The 13987-nt window shown below is 46.1% G+C and overlaps 1 protein-coding gene across 2 annotated transcripts in view; it reads right to left on the reverse strand.

The window, feature by feature from the left end:
* The window catches only part of Rph (Rabphilin), a 133026-nt gene that overhangs the window by 23635 nt on the left and 95404 nt on the right, over positions 1-13987 (reverse strand). The window lies entirely within an intron of this gene.

Below are 13987 nucleotides of genomic sequence, written 5' to 3' on the forward strand. Positions count from 1 at the left end.
TTTAAAAATACTAGGGTCTGAACATGATATTATATTAATTGTGATAACGGCTGTTCATTATTCGAAAAGTGTAGGAAAAATATTCGATATCCGATTCGACTCTGGCATTATTATTGGAATGTATTCGATTCGGTCTCAAGAATCACTATTCGCACACCCTCCTCTCTCGCGCTTCTCTTTCTGGACACGCTTCGCCATCTCGTGGCGCCGTTCGTCGCCGCTCGCTCGTGCTCGTTGCGAGATAAACAAGCGCTAGTTCTTGCGTCTAAGGGCTGCTCCGGACTGTCGTTTGGACTCCAAGAGTGACTATCTCACCCACAACTGGGCCTCAAATTACGAATTCATGCTCGCGACGAGGCCTTACAGCCCCATCGGCGTGTTAGGCCTAACCCCCCCAAGTCGACTGCGGAGCATCCACAGCCCTCGGGAGAGAGGCGAACAGGTGCGTGCCGGTCGCGCGCCTATCAGCCGACACTGGAAGAGGAGCAACATGGGCAGGCCACACCGCGGCACGTCTAAGAAGATGACCACGAACGACGAGCCAATGGTTCAATGCGGCGGCTGCGACAGCTGGTTCTTCCTGGAGGACTCCCCATTCTGCACCATAGAGGAGGCCCACGGTAAGAGCTTCACGTGCAAGTTCTGCATGAAGATGTCAACACTAGAAGCGATAATAGCGCAACAAGAAAGAAAGGTGAGGGCCGAGTGCAGCCTTGACCTCGAAACATTGAGAACAAAGTGGGAGAAATCCGAGATCGAGAGCAAAACAGAACGACAAGAAATACTACAGTTGCTAAAAGCGGAACGCGAACAACGCGAACGGCTGTCAGAGGAGGTGACAGCGCTTCGAGCCGAGGTCGAAAAGTTCAGCAAGATAGAAAGTACCCCACCAACGAAAAACTGTCAAACACTTGAAAACACAGAAAACAACAAAGTGCTACTAGAAAAACAGGACCCCCCACTCAGTCAAAAGAGCTACCAAACACAAAATGAAAACCAAGAAAATGCAAAAGAGAGTGAAGAATCAGAAACAAATGCAGAACCATGGACCAAAGTCGGTAAGAAAAAGAACGGAAAAAATGGAGACAATACAACCCAACAGCACCCCCCCTCCAACCAAATACCTAAACAAAACACCCGCAAACAGCCAAAAGAGCAACTCGGCAACAGCTCACCCCAGCGTTACCAGACGGTGATGCTTGGCGACTCAAACGCTCATCGACTGAAAAAACACCTTTACGAGAAAATCAAGGACAAGAGGCTCCGTATAACTACCAAATCGGGAGCAACTACGCACGAAACACTCCTTCGAGCTGAAGGAGAAATTGCACGCGCAGACTCCTCCAACACCAAGCTCCAACTAGTATTACACATTGGTACTGTCGACGCACTAAGTGTCACAGGAGTTGAAAAGTCCATCGAACAGATCACAGAGAAATTAACATCATGGAGCAAAAAGGCACCCCAACACCACTACATCATAAGTGCAATTCCACAGCCGAAGTCACGAGGCCACCAAGCAGAAGCAGCTTGCTGCAAATGGAACCAGCAAATCAGCAACATATGTGCCTCACTCGGTCGCAGTGTAGAATTTGTTGCAACAGGGGATGACCTCAACGAAGACAGCTTCAACGACATCCATTATACTGAAGAAGCAGGAGACCGTGTGAGCTCCCTACTATCCCAAAGATAACTCCTTTTTTAGGAAACAACTCCCGGGAACACACAACCACATCACAAAACCGCCGACACCCCAACGATACAGGCCAGAGGGCAGTGAGGACACTATTGAAAGCCATGACAACAGCACTTGGCCAGTTAGGCCAAACAAGACGCCACTGGTAAAATGCCTCATTAAAGCCAAACAAAAACACTTGCCACTAGCCTCACAGATAAAAAAAGACAACAGAACAGAACACAGCCAACAGACCACTCAAGATGAAGACAACAACGCTTGGCCGAACATGAAGTCGCCTGTAAAACATACAGAAGAGGATCGAGCTAGCCAGGACAGCACGCAGAATCAGAATCCCACAACAAAATTCAAAGAACACCCACTGTACCCGAAAAGAAAACACAAAATAAAACCAAGAGACAAACAAAAGAACCTATCTATCTGCCTACTAAACATGCAAGGTGGCAGCAGACTGAAATGGGAAGAAGTCCAACGTCAAATCAGCCAACAGAAAATTGATATATATGCGCTGACTGAAACACATCTTCAAGATGACGAGGAGCCCTATAAACACAGTGGTTTAGAATGGTATGGCCAAAACAGAAAAAGAGGTACCAAACGTGGAGGAGGAGTCGGATTCCTTGCACAAACCACCCAGAAAATCACTGGAGAGGACCGAAATTCGTGTCAAGAACACATGTGGATAAAACTAGAAATAGAGAAACGCAGTGTATATCTCTGTGTGATATACATGGCTACAACATCTGAAGAAGACGAATGGAATAGAAAAATATATAAATGCATCACTAAGGATATCCAACAAAAATACAGTGGACACCCAGTTTTCCTCCTGGGCGACTTCAACTGCCATATAATGGAGCTTGAAGGCAAAGAAAAGGATGCAATGGGCTTCCGCAAACTAGTGGAAGAATGCCACCTGTCCATAGCAAACCTAGACCCTACCTGCCGAGGCACCTACACGTGGACGCGACACACTCAAAAATCAGCCATTGACTATGTGCTATACAACAAATATGCCACCGCACAACACATCCAAATAATATCAATGCACATTGACGAAGACAAAACAGACAGCTGTGGTAGCGACCATAATAGAATTAAAATACTTCTAGGTACCCTTGCACCTCGCACGAAAAACAAAAAGACAACACACACAGCAAGACACTGGAAGATGAGAGACAAAGACAATTTGGAAGCGTTCGCATCACAGCTAGAAGAAAAAATAGAAAACACCCAGACCTATGAAGAGTTCATAGAACAATGTCTAAAAGTGGCAGATAAAACTATTGGCAAGACAAAAGGGACGACCCGAACACGACCAACACCCTGGTTTGACAAGGAAGTTAAAGAAGAAATATCAAAACGGAAAAGACTATCCAGACTACACCGCCATACAAATGAGAAGGAAACCACTGAAAAAGCCAATGCATGGCAAGCCTACTTAAACCAGAAACAAAAGGTTAAACACTTAGTAGCTAAAAAAGTCGACACCACCTTCAAACAACAAGAAAGCCACATAATAAAGGAACGAAAACATTACAGTCAAAGGTTCTGGATGTATATTGACTCCCTTCAACCAAAAGAGATCCCAATGAAAGCAACTGCTCTACACACTGCGTCTGGACTTGTCTTGAAAACACAAGAAGAGATGGAAATATACCTGACATCACACTTCAAAACACTCCAAGAAAATCCACAAGATCACACACCACAGCCGTTAAACACAGCGACTGATAAGATGAAGAGGGGAAAAAAAGAACATAGCATACTGAGCCCGATATCCACAACAGAACTGAAACGAAGCATCAGCGACCTTAAAAACCAAAAAGCAGTAGGCCCTGATGATATCCCCAACGAATTCCTAAAAGCACTAAAGACAAAAGCAAGAGAGGTACTACTAGACTACTTCAACAGCATCCTCGATTCGGGCCAAATTCCACCAGCTTGGAAAGAGGCAAAAGTGATCCTCATACACAAGGGCAAAGGAAAACCAATTGAACAACTAAATTCATATCGCCCGATATCTATACTGAGCAACGTACAAAAGCTGTTCAGCGCAATCCTCAACAGAAGACTACAAAAGTTCTGTGAATCAAATAGCATATTCACAGAGTCTCAAAACGGCTTCAGACTAAACCGCAGGACAAGTGACCATATATTCACTCTCACCCAGGCTATGGAGATGAAACATAAGGAAAAATCAACGCTTTATCTGGCTTTCCTTGATATGGAAAGAGCTTATGACGGTGTGCCCCACTCGAGGCTTTGGCAAAAACTACTGAGCAATGGAATAGATTGTAAAAGCATCGACCTGCTCAAGAACCTATACACGGATTGCACAGCAGTGTACACACTACATGAACTAAGGTCGAAGAAAATCGAGCAAAAGATAGGACTAAAACAAGGATGCCCGTTGTCCCCAACATTATTCAACATATACATCACACAACTACTCCAAACATTAGACAATGAAGGACCAGGCCTCCGCCTATCCACGATAACAACTGACAAACAAGAAGAATACACCAAAATTTCATGTCTGGCATTCGCGGACGATATTGTGCTGCTAGCAGAATCAGCAGCTGACCTCCAACACCAGCTCGACATCTGCTCCCAAGTCACAGGAACCGACCAGCTAAGGTTTAACACTGAGAAAACACAGTGGATGGGGATAAATACAAGCAACACTAACAATGAATTCACCCTCCAAGGAAACCTCGTCAAAAAAACATCGGAATACAAATACCTCGGCATAACTCTCAGTGACCAGCCAAACTTTCTGGATCCGCATCAAAAAGCACTAGTAAATAAATCTAATCGCCTCAAAGGCCGCATCTGGCACTTGGCCAGACATTCATATAACCCATACACTGTCGGACGCACACTGTGGAAGGGAGTAGCAGTACCAGCGACAACATACGCAGACGATGTGCTGGCCTACTCCAGTGAAACCATAAAATGCCTGGATCGTCACCAAACAGAACTAGGCCGTTGGCTGCTAGGGGGCAGCATAGCCACTGCAAATGCAGCAGTAAGCGGTGAAATGAGCTGGTCCTCGTACGAGGCAAGGGAGGCGCGGTCCAAATTACAATATGCCGGCAGACTCAAATTTATGGCAAACACAAATTACAGTCGCAGAATGTACCTACACCTAAGATACAAAAACATCAAGACGGCTTGGATTCGGAAATACACATCCCTAGACACGAAATACAGCGAAAATTCAAAACAACACGACACTAAGACGGAGGCAGATTGGCGCAAGGCAGTCATCAAGGAAATCAATGAGTCTGAAAAAACGATCTGGCGCACGACAGTGGCAAAAAAGCAAAGCCTGGCACTATATTACCACCACAAGCCGGAACCGTGCCCATCACCAGACTACCGAGGAGATAGAGGCAGCGCCCTGCTGTTTCAAGCCCGCACTGGCGCTCTCCTCACCAACCAACGCCGCCACGAACTATTCGGCGTGGATCCGACGTGCCGCTTGTGCGGTGCACCAAAAGAAACCCTTCTCCACGTGCTACAACAGTGTCCGAGACTTCCCGCAGTTTCCCGATCGTGCCCCCTGGCTGAGAGCCTGGCGCTGACTGGTCTCACCGAGGAGGACCGAACAGCACGCGCCGAGACTACGAAGATCCGGCTAGAACAGTGGGAACGGCTGAGCAGGCGAGCCGAATAAGTGAAGGAAACCCGCACACAGATATCGCCCGGCTAGAGCCGCCCAGTCACAGCGAGTGGCCGCTGAAGCCGACCTCCTCAGCTACACGAACTCCTAAAATAAAGACGGCCGACCAAGCAGCGACGCCACTGAGCGACGCAAATGGGACGCCATAGGACGCGCTGACTTGAACCGGCAGCGCTGGCGGATTGGATTGTCGTGGCTTTAGTGAAATCCGAGGCGACTGGAGCCTAGAATACAACAAACCGGACCAACCAGACGGACTCGTAGACTGTGACAAAACTGTGTTTTAAGTTCTTTTAAGTTCTTTTATGTGTTTTCTCTCCTTACTTTCTTTCCTTCTTGTACTCTGAACATCTCCTGTGGCGTTGACAAACGCCTGCCCTGAGTCAAAAGGGATCAGGACCACTTACTTACTTACTTACTTACTAAGCCCGAGCGTGACCTCCGAGACGAGAAGCGTGGCGCGCCGGTGCTTCCGAATGATGAGCATTGTTCCCTCGCTTGGCCGCACACTCAGTGGCACATACTCAGAGACCCAAGTAGGCGGGAGGTACGTCGAAGTGTGGCACATACCCAATGCATTCATAGCGCAGCTCGCTAAAGCGTTGGCGTGAAAGGCGTTCCTTCAAAAGCGGCACTTACCCAGAGCATTTGTGACGTAGCCTTCTAATGATTCGGGTTACTATCCCTGAGGAGCCCTTGCGAAGTGCGCTTGTTTCCGCTCGGCATCGGAGAAATTTAAGGGAGCTTTTTCGTCATTATAGAGCGCCACATTTCCAGTGGCAATACGTGTTTACCCAAGTTGGCGTCAAAGACGTTCATCGCAGCTCGGCACACGCCGACTGACGGCTACCCAGTGACTCAAGTCGGCATCAGTGATGCTCATTGGATCGAGTGGCACACACCCAGAAGTCGACGTCAAGAGTTTCTCCGAACAGCGCTACCTACGCAGTCCTGAGTGTGCAGCAAACCATGTCGGCGTGAAAGAGGTTCGCCCCCGAGTGGCACGTATGTGCACACTGCCTCCTATTCAGTAGCCCAATTTAGTTCCATGGTTGTTTTCAAACCATGCTATCTAAGCACAGCTACCCGATGCACTACACTACCCACTCGACCATTCGACTAGCCAGTGACGCAGGTAGGCGGGAAAACGGTTAGATGCAAACATACATACATCAAAACATACAAACATAGATAGATAGATAGATAGATAGATAGATAGATAGATAGATAGATAGATAGATAGATAGATAGATAGATAGATAGATAGATAGATAGATAGATAGATAGATAGATAGATAGATAGATAGATAGATAGATAGATAGATAGATAGATAGATAGATAGATAGATAGATAGACCCAGAAAGTGCGTCAGGTGCCGAAAGCGGGCCAACACATTAAAAATACCGGCGCATGGTTCTGTTGTTTCGTGTCATATCTCGCCTTCATCTTTATTGTTTGCGCTGTAGAAATTATGAACTAATGTTTAGTGTACACGGAGACCAAATAAACACGCCGCAGAACATTTTTGTATTTTTGTTTTATTATAAGGCCTTTTATATTTTGACCTTTTTAGTTGATCTTCGGTGTCTTTATGTCTGTAATAAATTAATGCCATGCTTATCTGCGTGTCAGCGCTTTTCGAGTAAGTGAACAGGCGTGAACTCGTTTGGAAGGTTCTATTGATATGGATGTCACGAGTAAGTTATATTTTCGTGAAACAAATGTGCACTTACCGTCGAATGTTGGCGATCATGCGCTTCGTTTGTTTTAAACCTTGTTCGATGTTGACTATATTAACAACGTACTTATTTATCCTTTTCTCGGGAACTGCATTTCACTCGCTAAGAACTTAAAGTTATCACTCAGGGAAAGACGTGCTTGCATAGATTTAGAACTTACGCGAATTATATCGTTGATTCTGCCTGTCGTGCATGTCCTCCGCGCTCTTTGCATAATCGGTTTGCATGCGCGACACGGAGTGTGTAGTAATAGTTTCTGAAAACTACGCGCGCACTATCGGTTACACTGGAATCTTCGACGAGTGATGTATAAAATCGGACGCTCTTGACCCGCTGATCAGATTTCGACGATTGCCGACTGCGTTCAGCGCCATCGCTGTGCTTTGAGTGTGGCCTGATTTTGTGGGCCACAGGTACGCCCAATAAAAAGTTAATTTCCTCATTCATAGTTTTCCTACTGCGTTCTTCACTGTCACCAATACGTGACAATATTAGCGTATTTCCCGGTCTATATACCGCACCTGCTGTATAGACCGCAGGGCCGAACTCCGACAGAAATAAGCTGTTTTAGGTAGCTTCTCTGAAACCATTACACAGTAGGTAAGCAGAAGATTTTGTTGCCAACCACTAAGAGCCTGGGTCCTTTGTTAGGCGGTATAAAGGAGTCAATATTAAAGACGACAAAATCACTGTCGTCGGGGCTGCCAGAACAAAATCAAGTCAAGCATGTCTTATCCCACGAACGGCCTGCTCGATGTCTTTATCGCCTTCAGAATCTTAAGTTCTTGCAAGCGGTCGACTATACTGAGCTCGATCATTTCCTTCAAGGTTGAACATTCTCTCACATATGTTTTACGTTTGACGGCGTACGTATATTTCTTATACCCTAACCACACCATAAGTAGGCAGATCGATCGAATTATTTGGGAATACAACTAGTTCGCAGCGGTGGTCATTGTGGAGCGTATTCTTGCTGTGATTTAGCACGGAAAAAATTTGCAGGCGCAGTCTGGCCTTAACTTCAAGCGCGCCTCCGATCTTAAGAAATAAAATCATGCATACTCCGCACCAGCAGATTGTGCGCACCCCACGAAATGTCAGCATTCAAATTGGTACAGCTTGCGGGCTATAGACGGGAATATACGGTGAGTACTCCCTTTTCACTATCGGAGCGCTCACGTCCGGCCTGCATATTTTAAGTTTAAAATATTATTGTTCGTTTTACATCCAGCACTGACACAGAACTGCGTTATATTGCTGGCTCTGCACGCGTCAGGAAATCAGTTGCATAGGGGCTAACATAGCACTAAGGCGAGATGCTTGAATGCCGACACTTCTTGTTTAAAAAGGAACTGTGTCGTTAGAATGATCTCAACAAGCTGCAACACGATAAGTCGCAGCTTTCGCATGGCGTCGACATTCAGTTTTTAAACAAGGCTTTATATTATAAGCAAATCTTCTTCCCGGCCCGTCGGTGCTTGAGGGAAAACGGCTTAGCCTTTTAGGCGCGCAAGCATACGACAGGCGTGAACAATAGGAACCCTTATGAGATAGCTGGACAGTCTCCTTGGTTGCTGTGCTCTGCGCATAAAACGGAAGCTACATCACATAGACGACTTGAAACACAGTCCAGGAGCTTAATGCGCTTCAGCAAGGGAGCGTCGGTTTCAGGATGAGTTGAGCCGATTACTTGTAATCCACTTCACAACTCACGTACAACGCGTGTATTCGACCAGAAGAGGGTGTAAGTTTGGTCGCACACTGCGTCACAACATTTCGCATAGCCAATTCAGAGCCAGGCTTCTATCGCCAACTTAAAGAGAGTGCGGGAGTAAGCATGTTTCGTCAACACCTGGCTAATCTGCTACCTCACGGATCCAGGACAGCCCTGATATTGGATGCCAGGGTCTAAGAATATGGAACCAAAACCTGGTCACTTGTAACGAGAAAAGAAAAAAAACACGTAGTGCCAGACAACCAACTATCTCATTACAGCTGGAGTCCTAGCGTTTTGGATCACTCTAATGACTTTTATAAATATTTCGAGACTTCTTTGGCTCGGTTTGTAGCATTCCAAACTAAAACAGAAGCTTCGACAGGCTCCGCATAGCGAAAGACACAGAAATAAGTGCTGTCCAAAAGATGGTGCCCATGACGAGGAACCGGCTCCAAGTTTGCTTCCAGCGCGCGCAGTTAGCAAAAGCATAGCCTTCGAGATTACTTTATGTAATTCTATCGGTGGGAGCAGTCGCTGGGGCCGTGGATTTGGAGACCGCCCATCATTCTGACCATCCCGACGTTGTCTAACGTTATGCTCTGGTACACGATAGTTTTCTCATCTCACCCCTGTCAAAATTCGACCGCTGCACCCGGGAATTGAACTATCGACCTCGTGTTTCGCACTGGAACGCCACATCCGCCCAATCACAGCGACAAGTAGCATTCTGAGACGTAAAGAATCTCGCTCCTTCTGCAAAGGGATGGCTCTCTTTTGAACACGTAAGCATTCTTAAGGGACCCACTCAGGAAACCCGTCCGTCGGTCTCTCGGTCCGACGTAACGTGTAACATGATTCGCTCCATAAAGAAGAACAGAAAATAGGTTCGAAAGGAACACTTCGAAGAATAACGTTGGCTGTGGTGAGTTTCGAAACTACGACCCCACACTCAGAAGCCGAGTGTCATATCCACTGGGCTAAACACCCACCCTTGCAGCAGACGAACAAATCCAGCCATATGAATATGTTGTAACGCGTTATCTCTGTGGTTGCATAATACAGACACTCAGTCAATGAGTTGATAAGGACGATAAGGAGTGATGAGGGATTATATGGGTCTGAAAGCGGTTCATAATGGTCCAACGCAGATGGATAAGGTGCTAAAGAGCGATAAAGGCTTATAATGGTCGGATCGATTCCGATAAGGTTGATAATGACGAAAAGGGTTGATAAGGGTTTGTACTGGTCGGATCAAGAGCCAGAACTGCTCACAATAAGGCCAATAAAGGATACATTTATAGAATCGTCTACTGCTACGTCAATCGCCGTAAGCTAAATACAACACGTCATACGCGTGGAGATTTGCAAGTGGCACAATGCTTACGCATACTTAGACAACGCTAGTGGAGGTCCTGCATAATGTTTTCGGGCGCCAGTCTCTATGAAAATTATACGTAAGTAGTTTACAAAAAGTCTGCGGACGGGCTGCTATATTAAGTGTATAGATTGCCTGCGACAGCCTGTGCGCTATGGCTTGATACACTTTCTCTCGACCTAGGTCTTTCTTTCTGCAAACAACCCATTGGGTGGTCTATGCACGACAGTAGACCAAGCAAATACCTTTGGATTTGTTAACGGCTTTTGCCTACAGACAAAATATCGATTCTATAATGTAGCCAAGTGAACAAAAATAAAAAATGGTATTCAAGAAGTCTAAGGCAATCTACAGACTCTGAATTTGATTTGCGAGATAGAGGCTACAAAGTGGTATAGTAATTAAAAGAAAACGGTATAATATTATTTTGTGCTAAGGCTCGATGGTGCTTCTCAGCTGCACGGTGGGACTCCAAGGAATGTACGCGTGCACTTTGTCAGGCCGCAAGTAATTTGAAAAGACCTCATTGTCGAAACGTGACTGAGAAGCATTTAGGAGTAGGATAGGGAGTCATTGCAATTTTTTTCCCTGAGCACGCACATTGTGTGGGATCATACGCATTTCATTAACGATGATATGCTATTGACACAGCACACAAGCGACAACAAACCTCGAAAGGCCGACAATGACAAGCAGCACACTGGTTCTGAGATGACAGCGAATGTTGCAGTCATTTTGATATCGCCAATTTTACCTGTTACAATAACTTGGTGGAATAGACTGTCCGAAGGAACTACCTCTCCGGTGTCTTGGCACCATCCGAAGGTTATCGAGAATACATCTCGGAAATCTACGAGCGAAACCTTTTCGCGAACAGAATTTGTCCAAAAATTTAACACGGCGCTTTCCTAAAACCGTACAACAAGGCCGAATTCTTAAACTTTACTAAAAGATATTCAGGATAGTTTGCAGGTACAGTGTTACTAACATGCCAGCCTCAAGAAGCGACGCGCTGCAAACCAACCTATAGCGGTGCTGCCACTTCTAAAGACGACATCAAGCGTGTGTGCATTTTGCAAGGATTTACATCTACATTTGCAAATGAGGTAGCATGGTTAATACACAAGTCCAGCAATCGCATGGATGAAAGGTTCCAGAGAATGTGGCAACTTGAGCAGAAAGCCTTTATTTTACAGCGAGCTGTTACGCCGCTGTAACGGGTAGGGGGAGAGAGTGTGGCTACGGCGCCTGTGCACGTGGCCTGCGCTTTTGTGGTTGTCACGTCACGCGCGTCGCAGTTTCCGGCGCGGCTGCAGCAGCGGTGGCGGCACATGCGTGGGAGGTGCGGTGACCGCGGCGGCGCTTGTGTCGGCGTAGTGTGGTGCCGTATTTTATCAAAACTATCCCCCCAAATTATATGACAATTGGCCGCTAAGGTGACTCTATCATTACGACGAGTTTAATTAAGCAGTTCGCAGTGAAGTTGTAAAAGTTGTGGTATTCCCGTTTGTGGTCAATACATGGGCTTCTACAGGAGGGAAACGGACAGTCCCATGTTTTTCTGCTAAGATAAAGCTCTAGTCCTGCCAAGTTCCATTAAGCTAATTAGGCAAGAAGTGTGTTCAATTTCAAATTATAAACAAACGTGTTTATTTCTGTGCACTCCTTTGGATTGCAGCCCGCTCAATCGTGTTTTGTTTCGCGCACTGGTTTCGCTTTGTTGTCCAACCACGTTCACAGCATGGATTGAGGGCGAATTTGGGAGCACAACGACACCTTCGAATTCACTGTCATTACACTTTCACAGAGTGGATTGGCCCCCAATATTTTCTTCTCTATATTAATTAGGAGTGAAAAAATGGTAATGTTCTGGTTCAGTTACAACTCGTGTAATGAATAGCAGGGTTTTATTTTCGCCTTCTTGATCAGTTCTGTTTCGATACCCTGCTGATAGCACTCACTGTTCCTCAAGTGCGGTGGAGCCTATTGATGAACAGTTTAGTGATTCCAGCTCTCTGTACTCTGCCTAGAATCGTTCTGAGCTTATCGTGTACACTACATATACGGAGAGAGACAAAACATGTTCACGCGAATCTATGCGCCGTCTTGGCTACGACCGCCCTCTCAAACGACACGATCTGATCCTAGAGGATCATATGCCGTGTGTCCCAGCTACAGTCAGCCAAGCTGTTCAGTGAAAAATGAATATTTAAAAACACACGGTGTAAGTTACAATTATAAAACCTACAGCGTTCGACCGCCAAAGGTGCGACGATAAGTCTGAGGAGCGTATCTTGCACCGTGCTTGTATTTTTAATCTCCTTTTTCGTCGAACAGCTTGGCTAACGTTAGTTGGAACGCCCTGTATATAATATGGACCAAACCTGTATCGAACGCTGAAGCACAGCTCCTTCCCTTATCTTTTTTTCGGGGTAAACGACTTCTCTGTGGCCTTTTAGAAGTGCAAGCATACGACAGGCGCGAACAATGCGAAAATTTATTAAATGACCGGACAACCTCCTTGCCGAGCCGTCCTTAGTTTTCACCTAACTACAGCGTAAAGATGACTAGTATTACATATCCGGTAGTGAACTATCAGATAAAATGCACTAAATAGGCCTTCACGTCTTACTTGCGGTCAGTGCTCAAATACTATTTATAGGCGTTCCATACTTACCTGTACTGTATTGTACGTCTGGCACAACACTATAGAAAAGCGCAAAGTGGATTTCTCGGCCAAAAAAAAAAAGTTCTTATTTGGGGCCGCCCTAGCTACAGGTTGCCTTTCAGTTTGTAATACTTTCGCAAACTGATCGACATTATGAGGGCTTCTGGTGGGCAAAAGAATCCCGAAGCGAGTACTCACCTGAGTAAAGGACGGAGTATACGTGCTGCGTAAATCAGGGGACCATAGTCACAAATAGTTCTTACGCCAGCAAGAACAGGCGTAAGCCAATTGTGGTGCTGGACGTATCATTTGCGAAGGTGGCCGGCCACCTTAGAAACAAAAAGCTGTTGCAAATAGAGGCCCCCGAATTCGGTGAGGCATGCGTCTGTTCGTTCTGGTCACCTCTCCTTTCATTTTCCCAGCATGCCTGAATTCAGGTCAAACCCCATCGGGCCAACCAGACCATTCATGCCAATCAGGTCGAGATAATATGCTCGGACACCAGTGTCTCGCCACCTTATGGTTGTCGCGCCCTCTGGTGGGAAAATTGCAGGGCTACAGGCGACCGAAAGGCCTCCACCTCAGCGCGTTCAGTGCCTCAATATATGTCACGCGTACACGCTTCGTTAAAAGTATACGAACTACGTTTTCTGCGACCGCCAGGTTGATCACAGGTTGTTTAAGGGAGTTCCTGTGGTATATAGTCACTCCTTAAACAATCCAAAGAACTCTTGCTTGCCATCCAGACGTTTCGAGTGTCAGGATGCGCCACAGGAACCGCACCGCACAGTCGAACGACGTTTGTGGGGAAGGCGTGGAGTAGTCCCCATACTTTTGACAAAGGCTGTACGCGTAGATATTCGCTTAAATACACAAAACGCGCAACCTGCATGCATACGCATTTATCGCGGCAACCTTTATTAAATTTGCGCATTTTCACATCTTCGTGCGCCTGGAAATTATGAGTTGGACGGAACACTTCACTTCGCTCGACGTAGACTGGGCACCACATCACCAAACGCGATTTAGCGTCTACATAACGGCTATATTAACTCGAGATCATCGGAAAATGGCCTTGGATCATATAGTTAGCGTTTATAACC

The sequence above is a fragment of the Dermacentor andersoni genome, chromosome 3 (assembly GCF_023375885.2).
Source record: "Dermacentor andersoni chromosome 3, qqDerAnde1_hic_scaffold, whole genome shotgun sequence".
NCBI lineage: Eukaryota > Metazoa > Arthropoda > Arachnida > Ixodida > Ixodidae > Dermacentor > Dermacentor andersoni.